Below are 27,685 nucleotides of genomic sequence, written 5' to 3'. Positions count from 1 at the left end.
ACAGGAACAGTGGATGCAGTTTGTTTTTCCGGGGCAGCAACGGAGTGTAGGAAGTGCGGTTGTGTGTTCTGGTCGTTTCAGTGACGAATGTTTTATTAACAAGGCTCAGGTCGACACTGGATTTGCAAATCGTTTGCTATTAAAACGTGGAGCGGTCCCAGTGATAAAAGACCCCATTCATGTAAGTACAACTGGATCAGATTTCTGTCTTTTGCTGGAAATCTAGCACTACCGCTTGACTCTATAGCTCCGCCTCCAGGACCTCGGCTTTTTCCGGAGAGAATCGGAAAGCTGTATTTTTCTTTTCTAAATATAATAAAACTAAACACTTTTTTTGAGATATTAAGGATGCACTACTACTCTATAGGTACTCAAGATTAACATGAGATTAGGTGAAACTGTGCATGTTATGTACCCTTTAAGACAGCTCGAGAGGTCTCTCAAGTGGTTAGGAGTTGCCAGTAGGGGCTTGTGATGGCACTGAGGAGAACTTTTTTTTTTTTTTACAGTCTTTTACTAAAGTTTACTAATTTTTATAACATGTTTCAGCTGTTCGACTAATTCAGCAAGTGGTAGCGCTTATTCCTCCCATCAGTTCGGTTTTCTTTTGGAATCCATGGTGGCTGATTACATCATAAAATCTAGGCTATATATAGGCAGGTCAGTTAACAGCACAATGATTTAAATCTTTTTATTAAGACATGGTGGAAAATGTGTTTATATTTCATTTCCAATGTGTATATCATTATATATTCTCTTGACATTTTTTATTGTCAAATGTGTGTTGAACGTAAACTCCTCTTTGGAATTTCACCATTCAATGTGAATTTATCTGAGAATATTCTTAAATAAGGAAATCTATTCAGTGATTGGTCCATGCCAATGTCGTCATCCAAAATCTCATTTATGGCACAGCAAAGTGTCGTGAATCATCTTTAAGACTTACACTTAAGATTTAGTCCTACACTTCACTTAAATTACGACTGAGATGCTTGATGACTAACTTTTAAGTGCAGCTTTGAGCCAAGAATTTTTTTAACTCTTAAGTCCATTCTTGGCAGTGTTCTTGTGAGTAATTCTCAGAGGCTTGATAAATGCAGGCCAGGGTCAGATGGAGAATACTTGTTTGAGTTTTGTTTTATGTTCGGCCAATGGTCTCACGACCACCCACATTTTCAACAAAATAGCAATTTCCTCATTCTCTGGGTCCCAAGAGGCCGCGGTTGACAGATCTGCTCAGCTCCTCAGCGAAACCTAGTGAGTGTCTCTATGCACGCTTCCTATATACCCGCAGCACGGGGCGTGGTTCGCAATGCAAATCTCACCCGCCAATGTCTATTGACTGTTTCTGTTAAAACTCTGTCTATTGACTGTTTCTGGTGATAGGGCTCTCAGGAGCGATCCCAATTCATCAGTCACTGACATAACGTCTCTCTTCCCTCCATCAGGGAAGGGGGGTTTCAATAGGTAACCTGGACGTTTTATGTTTAAGGTTTTGAGAAAGTGGGTGATGGTTTTGAGAAATGTGTTTTAGCAATTCAGAAAAACTGTAATTACACTAAAACATTTTTATCCTGTTCAGTATTGGAATTACAAAATAGTTTTTTATAGTATATAAAAAATTATTGGTTGCACTTTACAATCAGGTTCCAATTGTTAACATTAGTCAACTACTATAGTGCATTATTTTACATAGCCTAACATTGGAAAATACTTAAATAATAAAATAAGAATTGTAAAAATAATTTAATTGTAAAATCATTATAAAATAATTGTAAAACATCTTAGTAAATGTTAATTCCAACATTTACTAATACATTACAAAAAAAAAACAGAAGTTGTTTCTGTTAATATTAGTTAATATTAGGTAACAGTATTTTTATTAACAAACATTAACAAAGAGTAATAAATACTGGAACAAATGCATTACTCATTGTTTCTTAACGCACTTATATAACATTAACTAAATTGACCGTATTGTAAAGTGTTACCAGTTTATTTATAATTGTCACTTCTCATATGACAAGCAGTTTGAAAAATGGATGGATGAATCTTTGACTCGTTTCATTGAGTTTCACACAAAGCATTCTGGGATTTGCCTTTCAAGCAATCATGCAATCCTACTTTAAAATTTGGTCAAAATGAGGTATCTTAGAAGGCAGCATAATTTAAATGCCTATGATGCTCTAAAATGCTGCCTCTGTAGGCAGCTCACTGGGTTCTGGAACAGAGCTAATGTCTCTATATGGAACCCAAGAGTAGCAGATGGCACAGTAAAACTGAAGAGAATAACCAATCACATTAGGTCTCTCTCTCTCTCTCTCTCTCTCTCTCTCTCTCTCTCTCTCTCTCTCTCTCTCTCTCTCTCTCTCTCTCTCTCTCTCTCTCTCTCTCTCTCTCTCTCCCTCCCCTCTCTCTCTCTCTCTCTCCCCCTCTCCCCCTCCCTCCCTCCCCCTCTCTCTCTCCCTCCCTCCCTCCCTCCCTCTCTCTCTCCCTCTCTCTCTCCCTCTCTCTCTCTCTCTCTCTCTCTCTCTCTCCCCCTCTCCCTCTCCCTCTCTCTCCCCAAATAATGCAAACCACTAATCAAATCACTTCACATCACAAGGGCAAGTATTTCCCCCCAAAACAACCCATCTCACAATCACATTAGAGCCTCTGAGAGATGCTAGAATCCTACGGGTCTGGTCGAAAATGGCCAAGGTGTGACCCTTAGCATGATAATTTCTCCATTATCTGTGCATTATCTCCATTTTACGGTCATGTTCTGATGGAAGGTGTTGCGAACAGTTAAAAGAGTAATGCATTTTAGTTTTTTTGTTGCTTACGGTAAGTTTTCTATTATTTCGATTAAGACGTGTGTGCCAGACCCACAGCATAGAAACTCCACTGTGTCTTTGTTCTCAACTTTGAGTGAACTGTCACACTCATAAATTGAAGATAGATCACTCAGTGATGGGTTTTGTGACTGGATGAGATGACTGGCATGGATTGCACCAGTTCTACTCTCCTCATCCTCTCCTGATTGCTTCCTTGGAGCTATTTGCAAAACGTCTTGCCGCTGGTCCTCAATCATTCTTTTTGTTTTGTCTTCTTGTTCCTCTTTGTCTACTCTGGGATGATTTATAGATACTGTCCATTATCCCTGGCTGTGTCTCATCACTCACTGCTGTAACTACTCTCTGCTGCTTATCTTCAACTAAGCCTTCAAACATCACATTTTGAAGAAGTTTGTTGAGACTTTCTTTCTTCGCACCTGGGGAAACGTGCTTTAGATTTTAATCTGAGAGCATTATCTTCTGCTATAGTCCAGACCCTGCTGGTAGATGCAGGTAACTACACCATTCCTTCCCTATTGATGGCCCAAAAAAAAAAAGTAGACATGTATTATAACTATACAATTTATGTTCACCAAGACTGCATTTATTTGACTAAAAATACAGTTAAGCATAGCTGTTTTCTATTTTATTATACTTTAAAGTGTAATTTATTCCTGTGATGGTAAAGCGTAATTTTCAGCATCATTACTCCAGTCTTCAGTGGCACATGATCCTTCAGAAATCATTGTAATTGCTAATTTGGTGTCAAGAAATATTTATTATTATTATCAATGTTGAAAACAGTTGTGCTGCTTACAGTTTTTCTGAATTGCTAAAACACATTTCTTGAAACCATCACTCACTTTCTCAAAACCTTAAAGGGGTGGTATAATACCCCTTTTTACAATGTCAAAAGTCTCTGTTGTCCCCAGAGTGTGTATGTGAAGTTTTAGCTCAAAATACCCCACAGATAATTTTGTACAGCATGTTAAAGTTGTCCCTTTTTGAGGGTCACTAAAAACGCGTTGTTTCGTGTGTCCCTTTAAATGCAAATGAGCTGTTTTTCCCAGCACAGAGGGCGGAGCTTCAAGAGCTTGTTTGTGTGTGTGTGTGTGTGTGTGTGTGTGTGTGTGTGTGTGTGTGTGTGTGTGTGTGTGTGTGTGTGTGTGTGTGCGTGCGTGCGTGCGTGTGTGCGTGTGTGTGATTTCAAAATCGTGATTTCACATTTCAAAATCGAATAATTCAGTCAAAACGCACTTGTTTTCTATCATGAACACATAGTCAATCATAGCGCAATGACGGTCAAAATACTAACAGTTGGTGGCATTATAAAAACTGCATTATTTGTCATGTTTTAGTTCTATCTGTATAGAACATACAGTATGAAATCCATTTTTTTTATTCATTCAGCTGTCTGTGTATGAATTCATGGTGCATTAGATAGTGTGTACAACATAATATCTAAATATGAAGGAGTCATCAATACTTTATAGTGTACAACTGGAAAAAAAACAGTAAGTGACAGAATTGCTACAGTAAAGGCTTTATTAGCAATATGAATTACAATACGTTGTTACTGTAATACAGTAAATAGCAACTGCATTGATAGCCCTCATGAAATGCCTGACTTACCTGTTGGTTTGTTGAAAAATCCGGATAATGGAAGCAACAGTTGACAATCTGAGATTAGGCTGGTCTCTTTCACCAGCCTCTCTCAATAATAGACCATGGTTTATCACATGGTCTATGATGGTGGCTCTTATTTCATCCGTGACAACAGCTCTTACTCTCCTTTGAACAGCAGCACGCATTCTTACTCCTCTCTCCCTACCTCTCCTTCTCCCTTGTCCTGGTCCAACTAGTCCTCTCCCTAGTCCAACTAGTCCTCTTCCTGGTCCAACTAGTCCTCTCCCTCAACTACCCTTAAAAAATATATATTGTGTTGATTGTGGCCTGTGGAATGTTGGGGGTACCCCCCAATACAGTAAACTGCACATTTTAGAGTAGCCTTTTATTGTGGCCAGCCTAAGGCACACCTGTGCAATAATCATGCTGTCTAATCAGCATCTTGATATGCCACACCTGTAAGATGGATGGATTATCTCGGCAAAGGAGAAGTGCTTACTAACACAGGTTTAGACAGATTTGTGAACAATATTTGAGAGAAATAGGCCTTTTGTATACATAGAAAAAGTCTTAGATCTTTGAGTTCAGCTCATGAAAAATGGGGGCAAAAACAAAAGTGTTGCGTTTATAATTTTGTTCAGTGTATGTAAATAAAATGTAGGCATTCTAGAAACGTGTTACAGTTTTCTTCAATTGTTTACATGCAATTTTGAAAACCGGGTTCTTTTTTTTCAAAATATAATCACAATTATCCAAACACCACTCTCAATTTGCATAATTCCTAGATTGTTTGCAAAATGACACATTTCAGTCAAAACATACACACTCCAGTCAAAACATATACACATATTTGTGAAAATGCTATTAGTTTTCATTTAACCAACACAGTCCTCAATGATCAGACACTATTGCAGCCAGTTTCACACTGCTGTGATAAATAAAAAACATATTTGTAAAAAAAACTAATTTTAGGAAATAGCATGTGCTAGATTTTTGGCCAGACATTGTGACTGTGACAATCTCGTGCAATCTGTCAAGAAATGCAATTATTAGATTTGCATTATAGGGTCCCAGATGTGCATGGTGGTGGAGGACCCCATTTTGTGTAATAGCAGCGCAAAGGGTGATGTTACCCCCTCGCTGCCCTGGCACATTGGTGATTGCCCTGTGTCCAATTACATTTCTCCCTCTTGTTTTCGCAAGGTTAAATCCAGCCTCATCCACATATATAAATTCATGTTGAATTTCTGCAGCATCCATTTGCAAGACTCTCTGAAACACAGTACAAGACAATTGGATGCTATTCAATATCTATTGCACAGTATTTTTTGTGACAGAACATTATGAGCAGTGCACAATACCACACCATAGTAAGATGAACAATACATACCTCCACATACTCATTGCGCAGATGTTTCACTCTGTCTGAATTTCTGTCAAATGGTACCCGATACAGTTGCTTCATGTATATTTGATTTTTCTTGAGGATTCGACCTAATGTTGACAGAGAGACTCGTTGGATGTTATTGAAAATATAGTCATCATTGATGATATTGGCTTGGATTTCTCGCAGCCTGATACAATAATTGGTCAAAACCATGTTTACAATGGCGGCCTCTTGTGCACGAGTGAACATAGGGCCCCTTCCACCTTGGTGTCCTCGACCCTCAATCCTATGTAAAAAAATAAAAATAAAATACACATGCAGTCTACTGTCAAGTGTCACAGTAAACAATATTGATGATAAGCACAGCAAGCTTCAGTTTCAATGTACTGTGTGGTTAGCTTACCTGTTTTCTCGATGAAATGTCCGAATTACTGACGCAACAGCATTTCTGCTGAGATTTGGTTGAACTCTTTGTCCAGCTTCCATCAGTGTCAGTCCATGGTTGATAACATGGTCAATAAGCGTTGCACTGATTTCTTGAGTCAGATTTGGTCCTCGTCTTCTTTGTTCAGGTTCTATCAACTCTTCAAGTCCTTCTCTACCTCTTCCTCTACCTAGGCCTCTTCCTCTACCTCCTTCTCCTCTTCCTCTACCTAGGCCTCTTCCTCTATCTCCTTCTCTTCCTCTACCTGGGGCTCCTCCTCTACCTCTACCTCCTTCTCCTCTTCCTCCTTCTCCTCTTCCTCTACCTCTACCTCCTTCTCCTCTTCCTCTATCTCCTTCTCCTCTTCCTCTACCTGGGCCTCCTCCTCTACCTCCTTCATCTCCTCTTTGAGCTCCCCCTCTCCTTCTCCTTCTCCTTCTCCTCCTCCTCCTCCTCCTCCTCCTTCTTCTCCTTCTTCTTCTTCTTCTTCTTCTTCTTCTTCTTCTTCTTCTTCTTCTTCTTCTTCTTACATTTTTGTTGAAGACAGGTGAACTCACCTGCTGCCTTTTATAGCACACCTGAATGCTGCGTTTTCAAATTAACACATGTGTGCTTCCACACCTGGTGGATGTGATTATCCAATTCGTTCATTAGTGTGGTCATTGGCAATCTGGGGCTTTGTAATGACAAGGAAGTAACCTCACAATCCTTATCTCTGTCTGAGGTGTGAAAATGTGTGTAGAGTTTTACAAATCACTGTGTGTAATGTTTTGCAAAAAGGGTGAAGCAGACATTGTGTGTAATGTTGTGCAAATCTGTGGAGGTGTTTTGCTCATTGGAGTAGAATTTTGCAAATTGTGTGGAAATTTTTATTTTAGTGTGTAAACAATCGTAAAAAACTGTAATTGACTGCATTGTGTGTGAAAACAACATGAATTGTGTTAATGGTATAGTCACAACAGACAGATGTTGTACTAATTGTGTTTAGAGTTTTGAAAATGTGACTACAGATTGGACAAAAGGATGTTAGCAATTGAAAAAAACTGTATTAAGGCTGGATCTGTCAGAATAGAGGGTTTTTCTCTACGGCTGTCAAGAGACAACATTGACTGTGATGTGGACAAAGTCCTCAGGCCAGAGCCAGCAGGAAGACATGATGCTGAAGCAGTATCAATCTCTCATTGACCTTGATTTTGTAGTTGCATAACTTACAGTATTTGAGTGTACTGCAACATGCTTTTCAGTTAGAGTTTTATTTGAACTTTTTGGCATTTGCAGTTGAACTGCAGTATTTTTACAGTATGCAAGTGCTGAATATACAGACATTCAGTAGCCTACTATGCAATATTCATTACAATACTATACTTGCAGTTCATACAGTTTGCAATATATTCACCTTAGTTGCAATTACTATACTTTTTTTATGTAATTGCAAAAATGTACTGTATACAATATTTTTTTCTGTAATGGTCTGGATTCTGTGTTCTCCAATTTTTTATGTAGTGTAGTGCTTATATTATTGACTCGTGTGTATGATATGAAAGCATTGTTTGATTTTGAGTACAGGTGAAATGGCTTTGAAACAATTGTTTGACTTTGCCAGAAGAGTCAAGGGTTTTGTTGTTTTTTGTGTTTATTTAGAAAATTTGGATTTGTGTTTAATGTTGTGAGAAAATAGGTGAAGGTTTCATGAAATGTGTCTTAGCAATTTTGAAAAACTTTAACAAATTACTGCCAACTCATTACTGGTGATTGATTTCACATTGTGGTGATTTCACATGAGTATATGGTGAGATGAGTGGTATCCCACTCAGTAGGAGCCAGCAGTGGGAGGTGGAAGACAAAGAATATGTGGGGGTTAAAGCTGGTCAAGACAAGGAGGAGAGGCCAGAATTTAACGTCCAACGGGCAGCCGTCCAAGTAACCCATTATCCCCACGTGGACCCAATATCATGATGAGTGTGGCTATATCAGAGATAGTGTGGTTGGACGCTTACCTCGTATTGGCAGTATAATGCAGCTCTCCTTGTAATCTTACTTGAAGGGCTAAATCAGGTCTGTAGATTTAGCCCCAGGTCTGGGATAATGTTCATTTTCACCATGATCAAATGGTGCAAGCATGGATTCGGGCCCATCCTCATTACCCTAAATTTAGCTCCAGTTTTTCTCCACATGGAGGTGGAAGGTATAAGATAGGCACCCTCACAAACAAGTCACCATTCTGCAGGCCATGGATGACACATGCAATGACATCTGGATTCGCCATGCCAGAAGATTCATTCCAAGATGTTTAGCTAATGAAAACATTTACTGTGATGTGCATGAGAACCTGTGGCCAAATCCACAAGACAGGGTTGATGCAAACATAGAAGTACAGTGAGGAACACTCCAGTTGACATTTTACTGTACTGTAGGTTTTCATTTTTTTCTTATCTAAATCTTTCTTTTGAAACACCTTTGTTGTGATTTGATTATTTCATCAATAAATTTCAGATTTTATTCAATGATTCCGCTGTGTTTTTACTATTCTTTGTAGTATTATTACAGAGAAATATGAACGTGTAGAACCATAATGAAACCTGCATCACATATTTTGTACAACTATATTTAATGTTTGTACTAACAACTACATGACAATGGGTATACATACATGCAAAGTTTTGAGTTTTGTGTCTAGAGTTGAAAAACGGCATCAAGGTTCTGAAATTGGTGACAAAATGCACCAGTCCAACTAAAAAAGCTCAAAGAATAGTCTAAATAAATAGTCTAAATGAAAAGCATGCTACAGTGCATTAAAAAAAACATCTGGTGTGCCAGATCCAGCCTAGTGAAAAATAAATATACTTAAATGTATTTGAAATACATTTATTTTATGCTAAGTGTACATTACATTACATTGTACATATACATTGACATATTTATGTACTTGATATAAATACCCTGGTATACTAAATTGGTATACTTAAAGTATACCAACTAATTTTGTACTTTGTACTTAGGGGTCATCAGATGCAAAATTCTCTTGTATACGGTGTCTGCATATAAATGTATCTTTGCAGTGTGTGGACACAACCACCATACAATGAAAAAAAATCAATTCACTCCTTTTTTTTAATCATCAAAAAGTCTAAACACTCTCAATAATCAAGCCGTTTGGATTTTCTGAGCGATATGATGTCATATCACTCATGCTCCTCCCACGACTGCTGACTTACTGTCCCGTATTAGCATATTTCCGCCCTCAGCCATTTGCATATTGTCCATCAAGGCATCACTTTACTTGTGTGACACCCCCCACGGAAGAGAAGAGTGGGGTGAGCAGTTGCTCATTATCATTTAAAGAGACATGCACCGAAACGGGTCGCTGTAAACAGAGCTGTTTTTGATGAGTTAAAAAGGGTGTTGTTTTACACAACCATTGAGGAATTTTAACCAAAGTATGTTACACACTTTACATGAAGACCCTAAATAATCATTCCAACTTGTAGAAAATGGGCACCCGATGACCCATTTAATGCACTTTAGTTATCCGTAAATAGTGCTGAAGTTCAACTAAAGATATACTTATGTATATTTGATTGTGCTAAAGTGGAGGTATCTTTAGGTACACTTTAAATATCATGCATTTAAAGACTGATGTTATACAGTGATCATACTATCCTTACTAATAGTGATATTAAAACACATTTTAAGGCTGAATTTAAAGAAATGTGCATTGTGCAATAAACAAGTACTCAAAATAAAGTTTAATTATAATTATATAAGCAAGTCTCAAGCGATATGTCAGTAAATATGTTAATGTATTTGCAGTATACTTTGTATGAAAATGTATCTTAAATACATTTTGGTCGTTTTTTCACTAGGGAACACTGTCCACAACTTGCTATTTCTCGCCATTATCCTCTTCCTCTTCGTCCACCACCTCATACATGTACTCTTCCTCTTCTCCTTCTCAGTTAGTTTCCATCCATTGTGCGTATCACCATTCAGTGCACCTGGGCCATCTGTGCACTCTGAGCTGTCTTATATTTTGTACAGTTGGTTTGATCTCATCATTAGAAACAAATGTCAACAATTTTTGAGTTATTGTGTGTAAACAATGACAACTGTGTTGTAATTGTGTTTAACGTTTGCCACTTGTGTACTGTTTTGCAACACAAGTGCATCGCAGTGCAAAATGTGTTTTAGTGTTTAGTGTCTGTGTGTTTAGAGTTTTGCAAAAAGAGTGCATGAGGTTTGCAAATGGTTTCTAACTGCCTGAACTTGTTTAGGATTTAGGACTGATTTAATTGACAAATTGGTTTAGGCCATTGAGAATTTGGTTTAGTGTTTTATCAATTGTGAAATCTGTAAAAACAAGATTTTTTTTTAAATCTTACTCACTCCAAACACAGCAATTTTGGGGGAATTGCTCTTAAAAGTGTGAAATGGACCATCTTGCCATTTACTCATAAACAAAATGACTCACAATAAAAATCTGCAGGACTGCACACTAGAACACTAGCACACTACTAAACGCCTCAGAGTTTCTCTACTTTTGTCTGGAATCAGGAGCCGCAGAATAGCAATCTCGGAAATGAAAGTGCAGGATATGATGCAGGGATTTCCAGTGGGACCAATGCACATAGAGTAGGTGGATTAAATCGAGGTTTATTAAACCAATCTGCAGGAATGGAAAAATTCCTGCTTCAGTGACCTTTAGCAGGGGGTCATCGCTACACCTTTTCCTTCATTATGAAGTGGCCTTTTAGGAGCACAGAGCTAGCTTTCCATGTGCAGCGATTATTTAGACCATTATTGCATTTTTCCACTTCAGTGTAATTCTGGACAAGTGCAGCTAGTTTCGTGTCAGTAAGTCTAATATCTTTTTGCAGGAAGGGAAAGTTATTGGACAAGCCTTTGACCTTTCACTATCCCATTCTATATTTTCAAGCTTACACAGACTTACCATTGTGCAGTCAGACATATAAATAAAAAAATAAAAAGGCTTTTTGTGATTTTGGCGTGAGTAATAAGAGAAAACGATGAAGCACTGGTCATCTCATTGTGCAGTATTTCCTCAAATATTTCTTCAATTTCATCATTTTTCTTGAGAATGCATTTGCGGATGGCAAAGTCAGCTGTTTTTCCCTCATAGCTGTGCATGCTTAAGATAATTCAAATGCGTTTATTCGCCATGATTTCAAAAGCATTTTCCATACCTGCAAACTAAATGTTGGCGGTCTGCTTTTATAGGATATTTCGTTTATAGCAAAAAAAAAAAAGAAGTGATTACACTACAACCAAACAAAACGGCAGAGCTTGTATTAGTGGATTTTTGCTTACTGTGGCTTTCCTCGTCTGTGGTGGCATATCTGCCATTTACTCACTTTAAATCAACAGCAGATGGTGTGAAAATTTCCATTATTCTACATACATTTGCGGTAACAGCAAAAGGGTGGATACGTGAAGCACAGTCAGGGCTTGTGATCTTCACCGGATTGATGACTACATATTTCTGCACTGATCTGTCCAATGGAACATGAGAGTAATTTTTTTTTTAAAAAGTGGCGTTTCCCCTGTCTCGCATTCTTCAGAGCTTCAGAGTTTTTCTGGAAACTTTTTTTCAGTCAGTTTGTCAGAAGTCATCTCTATCTTTCTTCTGCCATAACCCTGACTGCCATAGTAGAAGGTGAGTCTGGAAATCTCTCTCATGCTCTCGCTCTCTTTCTTCTCCCACACATGGTGGGTAGCAAAAGCAGGCGCTTACAAAATGAGCATTTATGACAGAGATTAATGTGTGTGCAGTGGGGGAAAGAGCAGAGCAGAGAGAATACACAACAGCAAATCCATTACTCTCCTCTTGATAAACCTCTCTCTTCTCTCTCTCTCTCTTTCTGTCTCTCGCACATATTCTAGTGTATAGTAAGGTTATGGAGGTGGGGACAATGTTTCTCTGGATTATAGTACTCCCACATCATATCACAGACCTAATTGGATCTGAAAGGCCTTCCCTTTCCCCTCTACCTTCCGTCCCATTGTGTGCAATGAACATTGGCTGACTATTGAAATATAGCAGCACTAAAACAAAACAAAAAAACATCAGCCCACTAAAATTAAAATCTTAATATGATTTGCTTGCTGCTTTTTTTTTTTTCTTAAAGTCACAACCTGCAGTGATAAATCCATTTCATTTGGCCAATTTGATATTAATTTATGATAAGAAACACAACTAAATTAAACTGAATAAAAGACATATTAAATGTATAGATATTAAGCAACCTACAGAAATAATACAAAATACACAAAATACAATATAAACTTATAAATAAAACAATAAAGAAATCACACACATTACATAAAGTGATGAAAATAAATGTAATATTAAATAATATAAAAATAAAATAATATAAATAATAAATTATAATGCTGTCATGTATGTTCTCCATCTGCCCATCTTCACAAGTCAAGTCATCTAGTCAGAAACTTCTGGGTTACTAATGTAACCCCGTTCCCTGAAGGAGGGAACGGATACACTACGTTTGAACTACTGACGAATTGGGATCTCGCCTTCGAGTGTAAACTAAACGAGCCAATGCACATTTGCGTGCGAGATTTAAAAGATATAAGAAATATAAGAAAGTGCACGTGCAATTGCACATTCAAGTTTGTGCTGTGGATCTGTGTTCCCTCCTTCAGGGAATGGGAGTTACATTAGTAGCCTAGATGTTCCCTATCAGTCAGTCAGCTTTGTACCAAAGCACCACTATTGCTGCCCTTTCAGCGCCTAATCCCTCCGCACCTACTGGGGTGGAAGATGGGACAGGGTCTTACACAGAGAAAGTCAATCACTGCTGTACCTTCTTACCCATACAGTGAGACTTTTAGATAACACAGGGGAAGCGTGCCTATGGAAAGGGACGCTATACGGAGGCCACATCCTGCCCATAGAGAGGTAACGTGGGAATTACACATAATATGGACTGGCCAACAGGTAGTGCTACATATGGAAGGTCTCTGTGGTAGATTCAGCCTAGTTAGGGTGAAATCAAGACCGGCAGAGTGGGCTCTGCCCAGGGAAAGACACGGTCTTGTGGACAGGGGAGTCGTACCATGGAAGAATAAACATATGGGATCGCACGATAGGAGAATCACAACATATAGGCACCTAGCCCAGCACAGGAGCTGACCAACTGGGCATACAGTACTTACAAGTGCTAGGCCTAGCGTCTGACGTCTCCACCACGTCTGACTGCCGAGGGTGCTGGATGAACTCTAACCAGGGTTCGCCAGTTGGGGAACTCACCTGGGGAGCAGGATAAGTGCACATATCTGGTCCTTAGGAGGGGAATGGCGCTGCAAACGAGACACCGAGTGGGTCCTCATGGTCCTACAAGTAGCCAGTAGATAAAAGGAGACTGGCTCTACATGGAGATGGTAAAACTTAGCAAACGTGTTAGGTGTCGCCCAGCCCGCAACTCTACAGATGTCTGCCAGCGAGGCGCCTTTCACCAGTGCCCAGAAGGAAGCAAAACTCCTAGTAGAGTAAGCTCTCACCCCAAGGGTGCACAGCTCGCCTTGGGTCTGATACGCCAAGACTTTGGCATCTACTAACCAGTGGACCAACCTCTGCTTAGAGACAGCCTTTCCTTTCTGCTGGCCTCCATAGCAGATGAAGAGCTGGTCTGAGGTCCTGAAATTCTGACCAAGGTATAATCGTTAACGAAAACGAATGAAAAAACGAAAACTAGGTGGGAAAAAACATTGTCGTTAACTGAAATAAAAATAAAAACGAGGCATTACAAAAAAACGTTAACTAACTAAAACTGTAATGTGTGTTTGCCAAAACTTGTAAAATAAAATAAAATTATAGAGTAAATGTCCTTAGTTTTCGTATTTGTCAAGGTCTTTCATTTTTTAACGCTATTTAAAACACGCAGCGTATTCGTTCAGCTGCATTTCCTTTCCTTTCCCTGCTCTCCCTCCCTCTCTCTGTCACTCATGCGTCTCTCACATGCGCGCGCGCGCGCACACACACACACACACACACACTAGCCGTTTCTCAATATGCGAACTTGTCTGTACTTGTGTTCTTGTGGACTTGTGAAACGTCATCAGTCGCTGCCCTAGTACTGTTCCAATTCAAAGTTCACATCTAGGCTGCGTTCCAGTCCAAAATTGTCATGCCCTTCACTTGCTAACTTCCCTTCGTCTCGTTCACTCGGATGTACGTCATTGCGAGTGCCCACTACTGGCGGAAATTGCAATGGGATGAACTGGAACGTCCTAAGCCCTTGATCACTTGGAATCAGCTGTGGAGTTGATTTATTATTTACATTTTTTTCCCTTTAAGAATTTGTTTAATGCAGCATCCAAATGTTTATAGGTGTGTTTGGGTTGTTTTAAATTAAAAAAAAATTATAATTAATATATCATAGAGTTGTCTGTGTGGTGGTGATTAGACGAGATATGCGGTGACGTCACAATCGTGTTGCATTGTGGGACATATAGGTGCCTGAAGTGTACATTTGAAGCAGACTCGCTCCCTCGGTCAAAATCGAGGGAACGAGGGTCTGTCCATTTAAACTTCCCTTGTCCACTTCACGAAGTGGAACGCACTTCAAAATGGCGGCAGGGATTCCCCCGAGGGGAAGTGCTTAGGGAAGTTCGCAAGTGCGTGTCTAAAAGTGGACTGGAACGCAGCACTAGCCAAGTCCAGTTCAAATCCCCGGATGTGTTCTTGATCCGCCCCTTTTACCGAGGATGCATCGAGAGGTGACTTGTGCGGACTTCAGACAGCCAGGTATCCCAGAATGCATCTCACACCAACCAGCAAGCGTCAATAGCAGAGGAGAAACCCCGCGTAATTTAAAAATACTGCTATAATTGTGTCACAAAATGTAGTTTTAAGAGTATTTCAGGCGAGAATGTAGTTGTTAAAAGCTCAAATCTTTGGTTTATTTATAAAGATAGCGCCTATTTGAAAATTTGATCTGACGTTTTCGGAGTTTTGAGAACCAGGCAATCGGACGCTCGGCGCTCGTACCCCGCCGAGAACAGCCTCTCTCGGCTAGTGCTGCTGACTTGCCGGTGGCTCGGATGTCTAGTCTAGTGGTTTAACTAACATGAGATATAAATCGTCTTGTGTATATCCAACAGGCGATTTATTTATTTTATTTGTCTCATTAATGTATAATTTGTTCCCTGGCAAAACGTTTTAGCTGAGAGCAAAGTGAAGTTTCATAGCTTTATTTAACGTTAGTCTATTTAAATTTAACGTTTTAGCGAGAGCTGACTTATGTTTGACTGAATCGTTGGCTTTTTATTGTTGTAGCTTCTTATACCTTTTAGGCTACTTATACTTTTAGAATGGCTATTATTGATCATTAAAACTGACATTTAACAAAAAAGGTTATTATGTCATTTTATTTTATATATTTAAAACATAGCCTATACAATATTTTATTATTGTCTGCATGTTGCCTATTCTCTTCACTGTATATACATAGGCCTATATGACACAACCCTGTCTCTTTTTGCTAAATATTCGTTTTAATGATCAATATTATAATGTTTTTTTATTCATCATATTTTTTAAATGAAAACAAAAAGAGTCAGGGTTGTGCTTTATATTTTGTGTTGTTGTAAATATGCAGTGAAGATAATCAATTGCGTTTCCTGAACCACATTTGTGTGGCCATTATGTTAAAGATTTTTTTTTAAATGAAAATGAAAAGAGGCAAAGTGGTGGTTTATAACATATTTCGTTTTATTTGTAGCCTAAAGAGATAACCGGAGTAGCCAGAGCGAGCTGCATGAGTGACGCTATCAAGTACGCCGCTGTTCCATTTGCAGAATTATCGGACTTGTGTCCTCCCGTCCTCGGGAGTTCGTTCTCCTGAGTCGAACTTGTCAGTCCGAACTACCAAGGACTCAAGTCCGAACTTTGCTTACTTGGTATTGAGAAACGGCTTAACTCCCCTCCGTGCACACCGCGTTTCCATGAGAAGGAGTGTTCGTTCGACGTTGAAAGCAAGTTCGCGAAAGGTTGGTATCTCTATCTCGTGAACACCTTTTCACAATCACACATTAAAAAGTGGTATAACAATATTTTAAATTCTGAATATAATTTTGTCAGTGTGTTAATGTCGACCCGTGAAGCGATTGCGCCTTATTTAGAAAGTTAACTAGTCGCTAGTTTGAGGTAAAATGCACTTTTTGGTTGTGGTTGTCGATGTCAAAACACTAAGCTGTGATTCAAATATAAAATAATGTTATGCCATTTTTTTACTTTTACACTGAATGTTTGCTGCTTCACTCCAGATGAGTAGGCTGTTGACTGTAGGCCTAAAGGGTAAATTTAGTATAGGCTAGTTAGTGAAAATTGTTGCTGTGGTATTTGTGTGAATTCTGTATAGAAGATGTGTAGATTTTTGATAGGGCGTGTGGATTTTGTAAGAGGTAAAGGAATTTCAATGGGGTATGAATTTTTTTCTAAAATTGTATGATGTTTTTGTTGAGTTATTATTACACAATACTTTTTCTGACCTTTTTGAATCTTGCCCCTGACAAATAACCCAAATTACAAAAAAAAGACTAAAACTAACACTAAAACTAATAAAAACTAAACTAAAACTAAGCATTTTCAAAAAATAAAAACTAAACTAAACTAGCAAACTCACTTTAAAAACTAATTAAAACTAAACTGAATTTGAAAACAAAAAGTCAAAACGAAATAAAAATAAAAACTAATGAAAAATGCAAAACTACAACAAAGACTCTTTGACTATAATAACCCTGATTCTGACGTATTGTCGAATGTGACTGACTGATAGGGGACTACATTTCCCAGCATCTTTCCTGTCCCTCACCTGCACTCACTCAGCTATCAGCTCTCCAATCTGCATCAGGATAAGAGTGCACACCTCACAGTCACACTTGGTCTGGCCTCAAACGTGGATACAGACTCTTACCTGCGATACTCACCATAACTATTGTTCCTGTGTATCTCCAGCGATCTCCTTCGATCTTTGTTCCAGCAACCCTGTGGAAAAGTGTTACCTGAATACTCACCATGCTCAAACTGAGGTATGTGTTTCCTTCAGTCATCCACCAGCTACCATTCAAAGAAACTGTTTATAATTATGAAACTGTTTTTATTTAACTTACTCACCTGCATTGCTCTTCTGTACAATAAACCCCTGTTTGGGTTCACTAATCTGTCTTTGAGTCTGACAGATTAATTAACCAGACAAATGCTCTTGCAATTACATAAATAAATAAATGAACAAGTAAATAATACATTAAATAAAACATACATTAATTTAACACTTTTTAGTTAATTATTAACTGTTTTAGTTGATAGTATAATACATCTGATATTAACTCACTTTATGTGAACTTAACACTTAAAGGCACAATATTTAACTTTTTTGCTTTAAAAATATCAAAAATCACTATATCTATGGTATATATATTTTTTTAGTTGTGTACTTACATTATCCCGACTGTTTCCAACAACTTTCAAACCAGGAGAAATTTGTAATTTAATTCGAAGACACGTCCCGTTTCTTTATTTCCGTTTTGTCGCCGTCAATGGCGTCATATCCGCGTTGTCCCTGGTTTCCGCTCGAACTGCCATAGCAACCAGAGCTATGAACCAGAGCCCTCTGATAGTAACCAAAGCGACAGACGCAGACAACTGTGTAGTTCGCAATGTCTATTTGCACGCTGTTGTTGTTTCGTTCAAACATTATGGACCATGGCAAGCAGACTTTGGATAAAAAATGAGAACTAAAACGAGAATCAATATCAGCGCGGTGTTTTCGAGATGCCTAGAGCTCCCATAGACAGAATATAAACGAGAGCTCCACGTCCGAGACTTCGACCGCTTCTACATGTACTTTATTAAACAGGTGAGCACATTTACATAAAACTAATCAATGTTATATAGTTCAACAATGATAAAATGTTAGAATATGATATGTATGTTATTCTAATGTTGATCTAGCTTACTGCTAGTCTCATACAGACAAACTAACACATAAATTTCAACACACTGAAATGCAGTTTAGTGTGCTAGTGTAATGTTAGACCAAGTGAAACAGCGCTGCGTTACCTCACAAGTTTAATTTGTCTAATAAACTGACCTGTGAGTAGTAATTCTGCACGTGTAGTTCGGTAGAATGAATTGTCCATATTGCTTTTATATCAGCGGGATTCGCGTCGCGCGTGGAGCTGATAGTTGTCTCTTAGCAATCCCGAACTGCTTCATATCACAGTCATGATAAAAGCATCGATGTATTCAGTCATCCATAAACATTATTAGATCGGTCGGCTTGACGTTGACGACAAGATCCATAGTTCTTAGCAAATGTTGCGTCATCAAAATACGCCTTTGTTATTGTAAGAGGTTAGCGACCCCTAGTGGCGAAAAATTCCATACTGTCCGTTTAATCACAAAGTGTTTTTGTTTATTGTTTTCATATTTTCAATTCTTAATTTTTTTACATCTAAATTGTATGTAAATGTGCTAAATTGTTTTAATAAATGCTAAAACGTATAGCTAACTTTACCTGGGGTTACAATTACATGTTGCGAGTGGTTTTGCATACAGGGTCTATGAGCAATTACCACTGTGCCCTTTAGCAGGGCACCTAATCTCAGCTTGCTCCAGGGGAGCTGCACCTGACAGATGTGCGACTTTAAAGGGTAACTAAACCCCTGGTCAGAGCCTGACTCCACCCACTGGCAATATTTGAAAAATGCTGGAAAAGTGGGCAGACCCCAGCGGAGATAGACGGGACGCACCGAGGGCGGGGCTGAGTGGTGGGGCGTGCACCTGAGACCCGCAATGACGGATTAATTGACAGCTGCTGTCAGACTCTAAAATGGAGAGTGACTCACAGCAGGGTCGCAAGACGACGTAAATTACATGCATCTGATGAGTTTTATCGAGTTGATGTCAATAGCGCGCGCTCTCTGTAGGCATATTCATATTTTGCCGCAATGTGAAAAAAATCCAGCAAAATGCACTGACGCGTTTGTCGACCCCAGAGGATTAACTTTAGCCTAACCATAAAAAATTGTGATTATATATATGATCACTCACATCAAGACGACGCTACGGTGGTGGAGTCCATGCAGGAGGAGCAGCGTTTGACACTGCGCCGCTTTTCAGCACGAGCTGTGTGGAGAAGCCCATTTCCACCTCTATTGCGTTACAGACAATATTGGTTGCACACTTGAGCTCCACTGGCGCCTAATTTCCAAGTTTGCTGGAAAGCTATGCAGTCCAGCAGTGCTTTTGCAACCAGCAAACCTACACCTACGTACCCTCCTGACCACTGTACTAAATACAGATAAATCTGCGCTAACTTGAAGCTATCCTAACTGCTATCCTGATGCAATACTATGCGTGGTAGCTCTAGCTCGTACCAAGGGAGGGCGTGGTGAGCTCGTACCAAGGGAGGGCGTGGTGAACTGGAACCTGCTTACGTAGCGGTGTGCCGCTTACGTCACGCTGTACCGCAAACATCCAATAGCAAAATTCAACTGCAGTAGCCACCGTTCAACCTGAAGAGGGAAGCACTCAGACGTTTTTACACCATATATTGTAGAATTAAAACACTTTATACCCAAATGTCAAAAAAGTTACTCGAATCAATGAACAGCACTAATAAAGACCCAATCTCACAGATCATTAACTAAAAAAAGTTGGTTTAGGGTTTAGTTACCCTTTAATGCCCGGTTGTAGGATTTTGGGCTGTCCCAGATGAAAGATGACTAATCATGGCGGTTTCTGTAGCCGTGGCTCCTAAATGGTGGTCCTATATTAAACAGTGAGAGAGGTTCTAAGATGGGCATTGCCACGGTCTTGCGACCAAAGATAGCCTGCGATCATTTTCTGACAGTGTCAGAAATATATCATGATCATCTTACAGTGTATTTGCTGCTATGCCCTACGTCTGCTGACTAGCCAATAAAAATGCCACGTGAAATGGCGTATTGTTCTACGCGACATGGCGTTAAAACAACTTACCTCAAGCTCTATTTGCAAAATTGGCATGCCAAGTTGGCCTCCTTTCCTAGCCATGACCACATCCATATTTTTCCTCTTTCGCTTCCTCCTATTTTTTTTTTAATGCACATAAAAACCCCAATTGCCAAAGTGTGATTCATCTTGCTCTATTTGTTTACCACTAGTGCCTGCTGATGACGTTTAATTATGCTAACTTGTGTTGTAGCCTACGATTCAATAGGTGTCATCATCATAGTCTACATGTCATACCCACGTTTATTAGATCCATGTCGTGCGATTTGTAATGATCTTATAGGACTGCTGAAACTGCACAGTCTGTAGCAGGCTAGAATAGGTGGTTCACACACAACCTTTGGAGTAAAACAGCATTCCTGATTGTTTTTTTTTTTCACCAACATTGTCAAATGCACAAGGGTGGGATTATTTATTTATTTATTTTAATTATGCTAAATCTGATAACTTTTATGAGGCTTTGTGTTAAGATTATATCAGCCAGACTTGGGGAAATTTAACACATACTAACACATACAGACTAACACATACAATAGGAGCTGTGGGCCATAATACCAGAGAAAAAGTAAAAGAAAAAAAGAACAAAGTATATTGTATTTCCAGTGTAATACCAGTTCAATGGCACTGAAGTCCGATGGATGGATGGATGGATGGATGGATGGATGGATGGATGGATGTTTCCCATGTGTTTTGTCATAAAAGCTGTGCATCAAAAAGTGTGCCAATTAATTTTAGTACAAAAAATAGGGTTACACTTTATTTTAAGGTGTCCTTTTTACGGTGTATTTATACATTTAAGTACTGAGTAATAAACAGCATGTACTGTACTTATAGGGTTTAGGTTTAGGGTTAGGAATAGGGTTTGGTTTAGGTTTTGTTGTATGTAATTATGCATAATTTACTGTTATTACTAAATACTACATATCTTTATTACTACTAAAATATGTAGCAAGGACACTGAAAAAATAAATTGATGCCCAAACTAGCTAAACCAGGTCGCTTGACATTCCCTCGCCATCCTTGAAAACCGTTAACAAAATTGCAAGGTAAAAGAAAATATTATGCAAACTATATTATTATTAATTATCAATTCTGTGTATTATTGGACCTATGCTGTTCATAGTAAAATTAATAGATGTTTTTCTTTTTGTTTGTACTTTTTTTCTTTACTTTTACACAATTTTAGATTACACTTTATTTTAAGGTGTCATTGTTACAGTGTAATTATATATTTATATATATATAAGTATTGAGTAATATTAAGCAACTACATGTACTTACTATAGGGTTAGGGTAGGATTAGGATTTGGTTGAGGGTTAGTTGCATGTAATTATGCATAATTTACTGTTATTACCATAGTAAGTACATGTAACATATGTAACAAGGACACAGTAAAATAAAGTGTTACCCAATTTTATTATTGTGTCTAATGTAAAAGACTGGGTTCTGAAGCAGTTCACCACTAATCATGTAATGCAAAAATAATATTTGCTTGTTCCCTGGAAATTAGCCCTCTCTCTTTTTCTCTTTGAAGATGGCAGAAGGGTCACTGGATGTGATCACATTGTGCATTGCTCAGTCTGAGTAATCAACACATCTACATTTTCCTCCCAGGATGATGAAAACGTGACAGAGGACGAGAGAAAGAAAGTGGAGCGGGTGCTTGTCAAGTAATTCTTATTTTGTTGTTGAAAGGAGTGGGAACATAAGCTACGTGTATGCAGGTGATTCCACACACACCTGAAGGTAAGGAAACAGGTCAAGAGAGATTAGGGAATGTTGCTCAGAAGAAAAGAACCCTAGCACCTGTTTTAGGTGTATTTAATCATTGTTTGTCTGTAGCTTCTTATCCAGTATAACATAAGCAGGGGAGGGGAATCAGTTATTTTGTTCTACTTCAGTTTGAATGAAACACCTATGCTTCACTTATGCACGCCATCACACAGACTAAAATAGTTTTCACACATATCAGGAATGATATAATCAAGGTATAAAAAAAGAGGTTCCATGCAATTTCACACAAATATCAGTGATAAAAGTTTTAATTTTTTTCCACAGAATTACACATACAGAAATGTAACAAATAAAAATGAATTGTGATCAATTAAATTACTTGGTGTATATACTGTATGTGTGTATGTATTTTAGTATTTAAATGCATGTTTGTCTATATATACATATACAGGGCATCTGGAAAGTATTCACAGTGCTTAAATTTTTCCACATGTTACAGCCTTATTGCAAAATTGATTAAGTTCAAAATTCTACAAACAATACTCCATAATAACAACGTGAAGGAAGTTTGTTTAAAATCTTTGCAAATTTATATATATATAAAAAAATTAAAAAAACACATGTACATAAGTATTCACATCCTTTGCTCAATGCTTTGTTGAAGCACCTTTGGCACCAATTACAGCCTCAAGTCTTTGAGTATGATGCTACAAGCTTGGCACACCTATTTTTGGGCAGTTTCTCCCATTCTTCTTTGCAGAACCTCTCGAGCTCCATCAGGTTGGATGGGGAGCATCGTTGCACAGCCATTTTCAGATCTCTCCAGAGAGGTTCAAGTCTGGGCTCTGGCTGGGAAACTCAAGGACATTCACAGAGTTGTCCTGTAGCCACTCCTTTGTTATCTTGGCTGTGTGCTTAGGGTCGTTGTCCTGTTGGAAGATGAACCGTCACCCCAGCCTGAGGTCCAGAGCGCTCTGGAGAAGGTTTTCATCAAGGATGTCTCTGTACATTGCTGCATTCATCTTTCCCTCGATCCTGACTCGTCTCCCAGTTCCAGCCGCTGAAAAACATCCCCACAGCATGACGCTGCCACCACCATGCCTCACTGTAGGGATGGTATTGGCCAGGTGATGAGAGGTGCCTGGTTTCCTCCAGACATGATGCTTGCCATTCAGGCCAAAGAGTTCAATCTTTGTTTCATCAGACCAGTGAATTTTGTTTCTCATGGTCTGAGAGTCCTTCAGGTGCCTTTTGGCAAACTCCAGGTGGGCTGTCATGTGCCTTTTACTGAGGAGTGGCGTCCATCTGGCCAATCTACCATACAGGCCTGATTGGTGGAGTGCTGCAGAGATGGTTGTTCTTCTGGAAGGTTCTCCTCTCTCCACAGAAACGCTGGAGCTCTGTCAGAGTGACCAGCAGGTTCTTGGTCACCTCCCTGACTAAGGCCCTTCTCCCCGATCACTCAGTTTGGCCGGGCAGCCAGCTCTAAGAAGAGTCCTGGTGGATCCAAACTTCTTCCATTTACAGATGATGGAGACCACTGTGCTCTTTGGGACCTTCAATGCTGCAGAAATTTTCTGTACCCTTCCCCAGATCTGTGCTTCAATACAATCCTGTCTCGGAGGTCTAGAGACAGTTCCTTGGACTTCATGGCTTGGTTTGTGCTCTGACATGCACTGTTAACTGAGGGATCTTATATAGACAGGTATGTGACTTTTCAAATCATGTCCAATCAACTGAATTTACCTCAGGCGAACTCCAATCAAGTTGTAGAAACATCTCAAGGATGATCAGTGGAAACAGGATGCACCTGAGCTCAGTTTTGAGTGTCATGGCAAAGGCTGTGAACCCAGCAAACACAGAACGTTGGGACAACGTACCCAACCTTCTAACAACGTTTTAACAACATGGCCAAAAGGCCAAAACTACGTTGTGTGGTGAAGGTTGTTACAGCGATGTCACAATGTTGACATTAAACCACCATTCAGGGCCATTGCTTAAGGTTGTGCCTATGGTGTCTTGACAACCACTGGACGACATTTGTACTCGTCACTGCCCTGAAGTGCGAAAATCAGCCTTTTAAATTTAAACCGCCCGTTGGGCTCATATGTGTTGACTCATTCTTCATCGAGCAAGGATACGTGAGTATTGCTTTAATTTAACCTACTTCAGCTAAATAAGATATGTAAGTTAATCATTCAAACACAACCTACAACTTCATTTTCTAATGTGACTAATATAGCCTCGCTCAAACTGTTTAGTTTTTCATTTGATTTGTCTGCTATTTAGTCTCATTCGTTTCTTTGCTCATCTGGATTTGTGGATGTTTCCTGGACGACCTTTATCGCCCAGCTTTCGACTACTGTCTGCCATGTACAGAACCCGGAAATTTGTATATTCGTTTATTTAGTTTTTTTTCTTTTTTCACAAATGTATGACTTTTGGAAGAGCAATTTGATTACCATATGCAGTTTTAATAAAGTTGAATTAACGTAACCTTCTGTCATTTTGACACTTCAAAGTGTACACTTTCAGGTGTTGATTATAATTAGGCTAATTTACTGATAGCCCCATTCAATAATAATAAGGATAAACAATATTTAAATATTAATATTAATATATAAATAATTATCTAACATCTGACTAATTAAAAATGAACCTCAAAACATAAAATGCTAAATGGGGGATATCTATAATTGTCAGAATGTCTCTCAGTTGCTGAATGTCGCGCAACAACCGTTGCTACAGCCAAGTCGCGTCTAACAATTCTATGTTGTTACAATGTTGCGAGCACGTAGATAGTGACGTTGCCACAGCAGAAATGCAACGTGCCACAGACGTTGCCACGACGTAAATGTGTTTGCTGACTTATGTACATGTGTTTTTTTCGTTTTTTATTTTTAATAAATTTGCAAAGATTCAAACAAACTTCTTTGACATTGTCATTATGGGGTATTGTTTGTAGAATTTTGAGGAAAATAATTAATTGAATCCATTTTGGAATAAGGCTGAAACATAACAAAATGTGAAAAAAGTGAAGCGCTGTAAATACTTTCCAGATGCACTGTACACACACACACACACACACACACACACACATCAGTTATCTTCAATATACATGTATTAGAAGAACAATGCATGTTTTAGATGCAGTATGGTAAAATATCTATGAATGAGGTAAGGAGCATGATCTATAAGTAGATACTGATGATGATGATGTGATATCAAAAACATTTAGTCTTTGCACTGTACACATTGTATTGCTTTTCAATACACGGATCATACATACAATACACAATGTTACTTTTAAATGTAATATTATCGTCAAAGATGATTGACAATTAGCATACACTTTTGGATTGGCAGTATGGTTCTGTTCTGGGCAAGAACTCCCCAACCATCCATGCAGCCTAGTATGAATAAGAGCAGGGAGCGCAGTGATAACTGACATAAATAGTGCAAATATCAGTAATGTTCTTAATGACAATAATTTAATGTAACAACATAATTAAAGATAAATGACAGTCTGATTTGAAGAGGAATATCAGAACGTCAAGTCCTGACTGTGGATGACAGGAGGAGCTGGAGATGGAGGAGGGTAATTATGAGCAACGCGATAAAGCTGTACTGAGTATTAAAGATAATACTGAATGGACCTCATATTAGGATGCTGTGATAGGCATCGTATTCCTATTGGTAGACGTGGATTAGATGAGAGTCATATTTTGTTGATCATGGAACAACATTCCTGTCTGAAAATTTAATCCATAAATGTAATCATAAATGTAACCATATTCATACATCTAAACCCTCATCTTACCCTATAAGTTATATTTATATAACATATATGGATAGATAGAACATATAGGATATATATTTATAGCACTGATGTAGAAGCATCTAACCATGGTTGTAAGCCTAAACTTGACATAAACGGTAAACTTGTCCCTCAAATCTGATTGGTTGATTGGAATGTGTTTACATCGATACGCAATAGGAGGCAAAAAGCAGCTGTCTTTATAAGCCAGTCATTTGAATCATTTACCCAACCAATTTGTTTAAAAAACACTGGTTTATTTAGTGTTGCAAGCAAAGAGTTTCAGGCTTAGGGTAAGTATAGTTACAATGAATTGAACTGTTTTATACTGAAATTCATTCTGAAATACTACAGTCTCTTTGTACTGTTTTCCCCCAATATAACCAACTATTTATACATGGCATCAACTTGACCTTCTTAAATTTACATTAGAATGTGTATGCTGGCCTGCATATGTTATTTAGGCTGTTCTAATTGCTTTCTTCCTTTGAACTTTTTGTCAAATTATGTCTATTTTCCTTTGTGTTTTTCACACTAGCAAGAGCATTTCATTTTTATATCAGTGTGTGTCCTGAATTTGATTTCATCATATAAATGTAGTTAGTAGGAGCCATAAAGTGGTCAGGAAAGCAACAGCGACAAACCTCTCTCTTTTTTTTTTTCATCCTATATCGTGTTTCTGAAGCACTTCTTTTCTTTGTTTATGGCTAGTGAGCAGAATTCCATAAGAACACGCAGATGCAACTGCTCATGCTCTATATAAATAACACATTGACAGATAAACAACCAAAGTAGCCTGCAGGAAACACTTTAAAGCTTGTAACGAGGCAATGCGTCAGAGCAATGATGTCCATGTTGTGATTCCAATGTTGTGATTTATTATTATTATTTATTAGATAGCATGACAAGCATATCAGCCTTATAACCAATAGTAATGCAAAAAAACATGGGAAAACTCAAGAGGAAATTAAAGGTCCTTATATATATTATAGCAATACCTTTTTTCATTACAAAGAAGGGCTTATTTTCTATATATGAAATGTGGCCCTACTGAGCATAATAACACATGCACTGACTTCATAAAGCAATAGTCCAGAGGCCTGTAATGGTGACGCTTGGATTACTCATTATAAGACCCCATCGCAGGTTATACATAATAATTCACACACAAAAAATGCTTTATTCATTCAAGATACATCTTTTTAAATGTTCATTTTTAACCATCTTTCAACCCTTTAAATAAACCCATCTTTGCCTTTTATGAATGCACATTCATCCTTGATAAAGTTTGAATTGTTCTGCTGCTTGTGGGTGGCTGCACCCCTTTGAATAACACTTTTAAAAGTCAACTTTCAAAAACAAAGAGCAGAGAGTTTCCATGTGTCCTTGACAATGAAGACGTGAGCCTGTACCTTGTGAAACACAAAGTACAAATGACAATGGCAGGGATGTAGGAACATCAGAAGGTAATGACTGTTTCTGCTCTACAGCAAGCTACACAGATGAAGCCAGACCAAATCAATCAACCACAGGCAACTGTTAATTTTTTTAATATATTATACCTTGAATTAAGATATTTCTTAAGTTTTAAGTATTTCTTATTCCATTGCTAATTTTGTGTGTTATATCTCTGGCTAACCTGCTAACTCACGTACTGAATACTTCTACTAAGCAGCTGGGGGCCACTATTACCTAAAATCATGTCCATTAGCCATTAATGCAGATTGTCTGTTGTTCTTACTACTGTCACAAGCTGGGCTCGAACTCGGGTCTTAGGTGTGGAGAGTGAGTGTTCTACCACTTAGCCACAGAGGAGGTAATGTTGGACCCAAACGAAATACTTTGCAA

This window comes from Squalius cephalus (assembly GCF_949319135.1).
Source record: "Squalius cephalus genome assembly, chromosome: 16".
NCBI classification, from domain to species: domain Eukaryota; kingdom Metazoa; phylum Chordata; class Actinopteri; order Cypriniformes; family Leuciscidae; genus Squalius; species Squalius cephalus.
The sequence above is the reverse complement of the archived record's forward strand: the minus strand, read 5'-3'. Positions refer to the sequence as shown.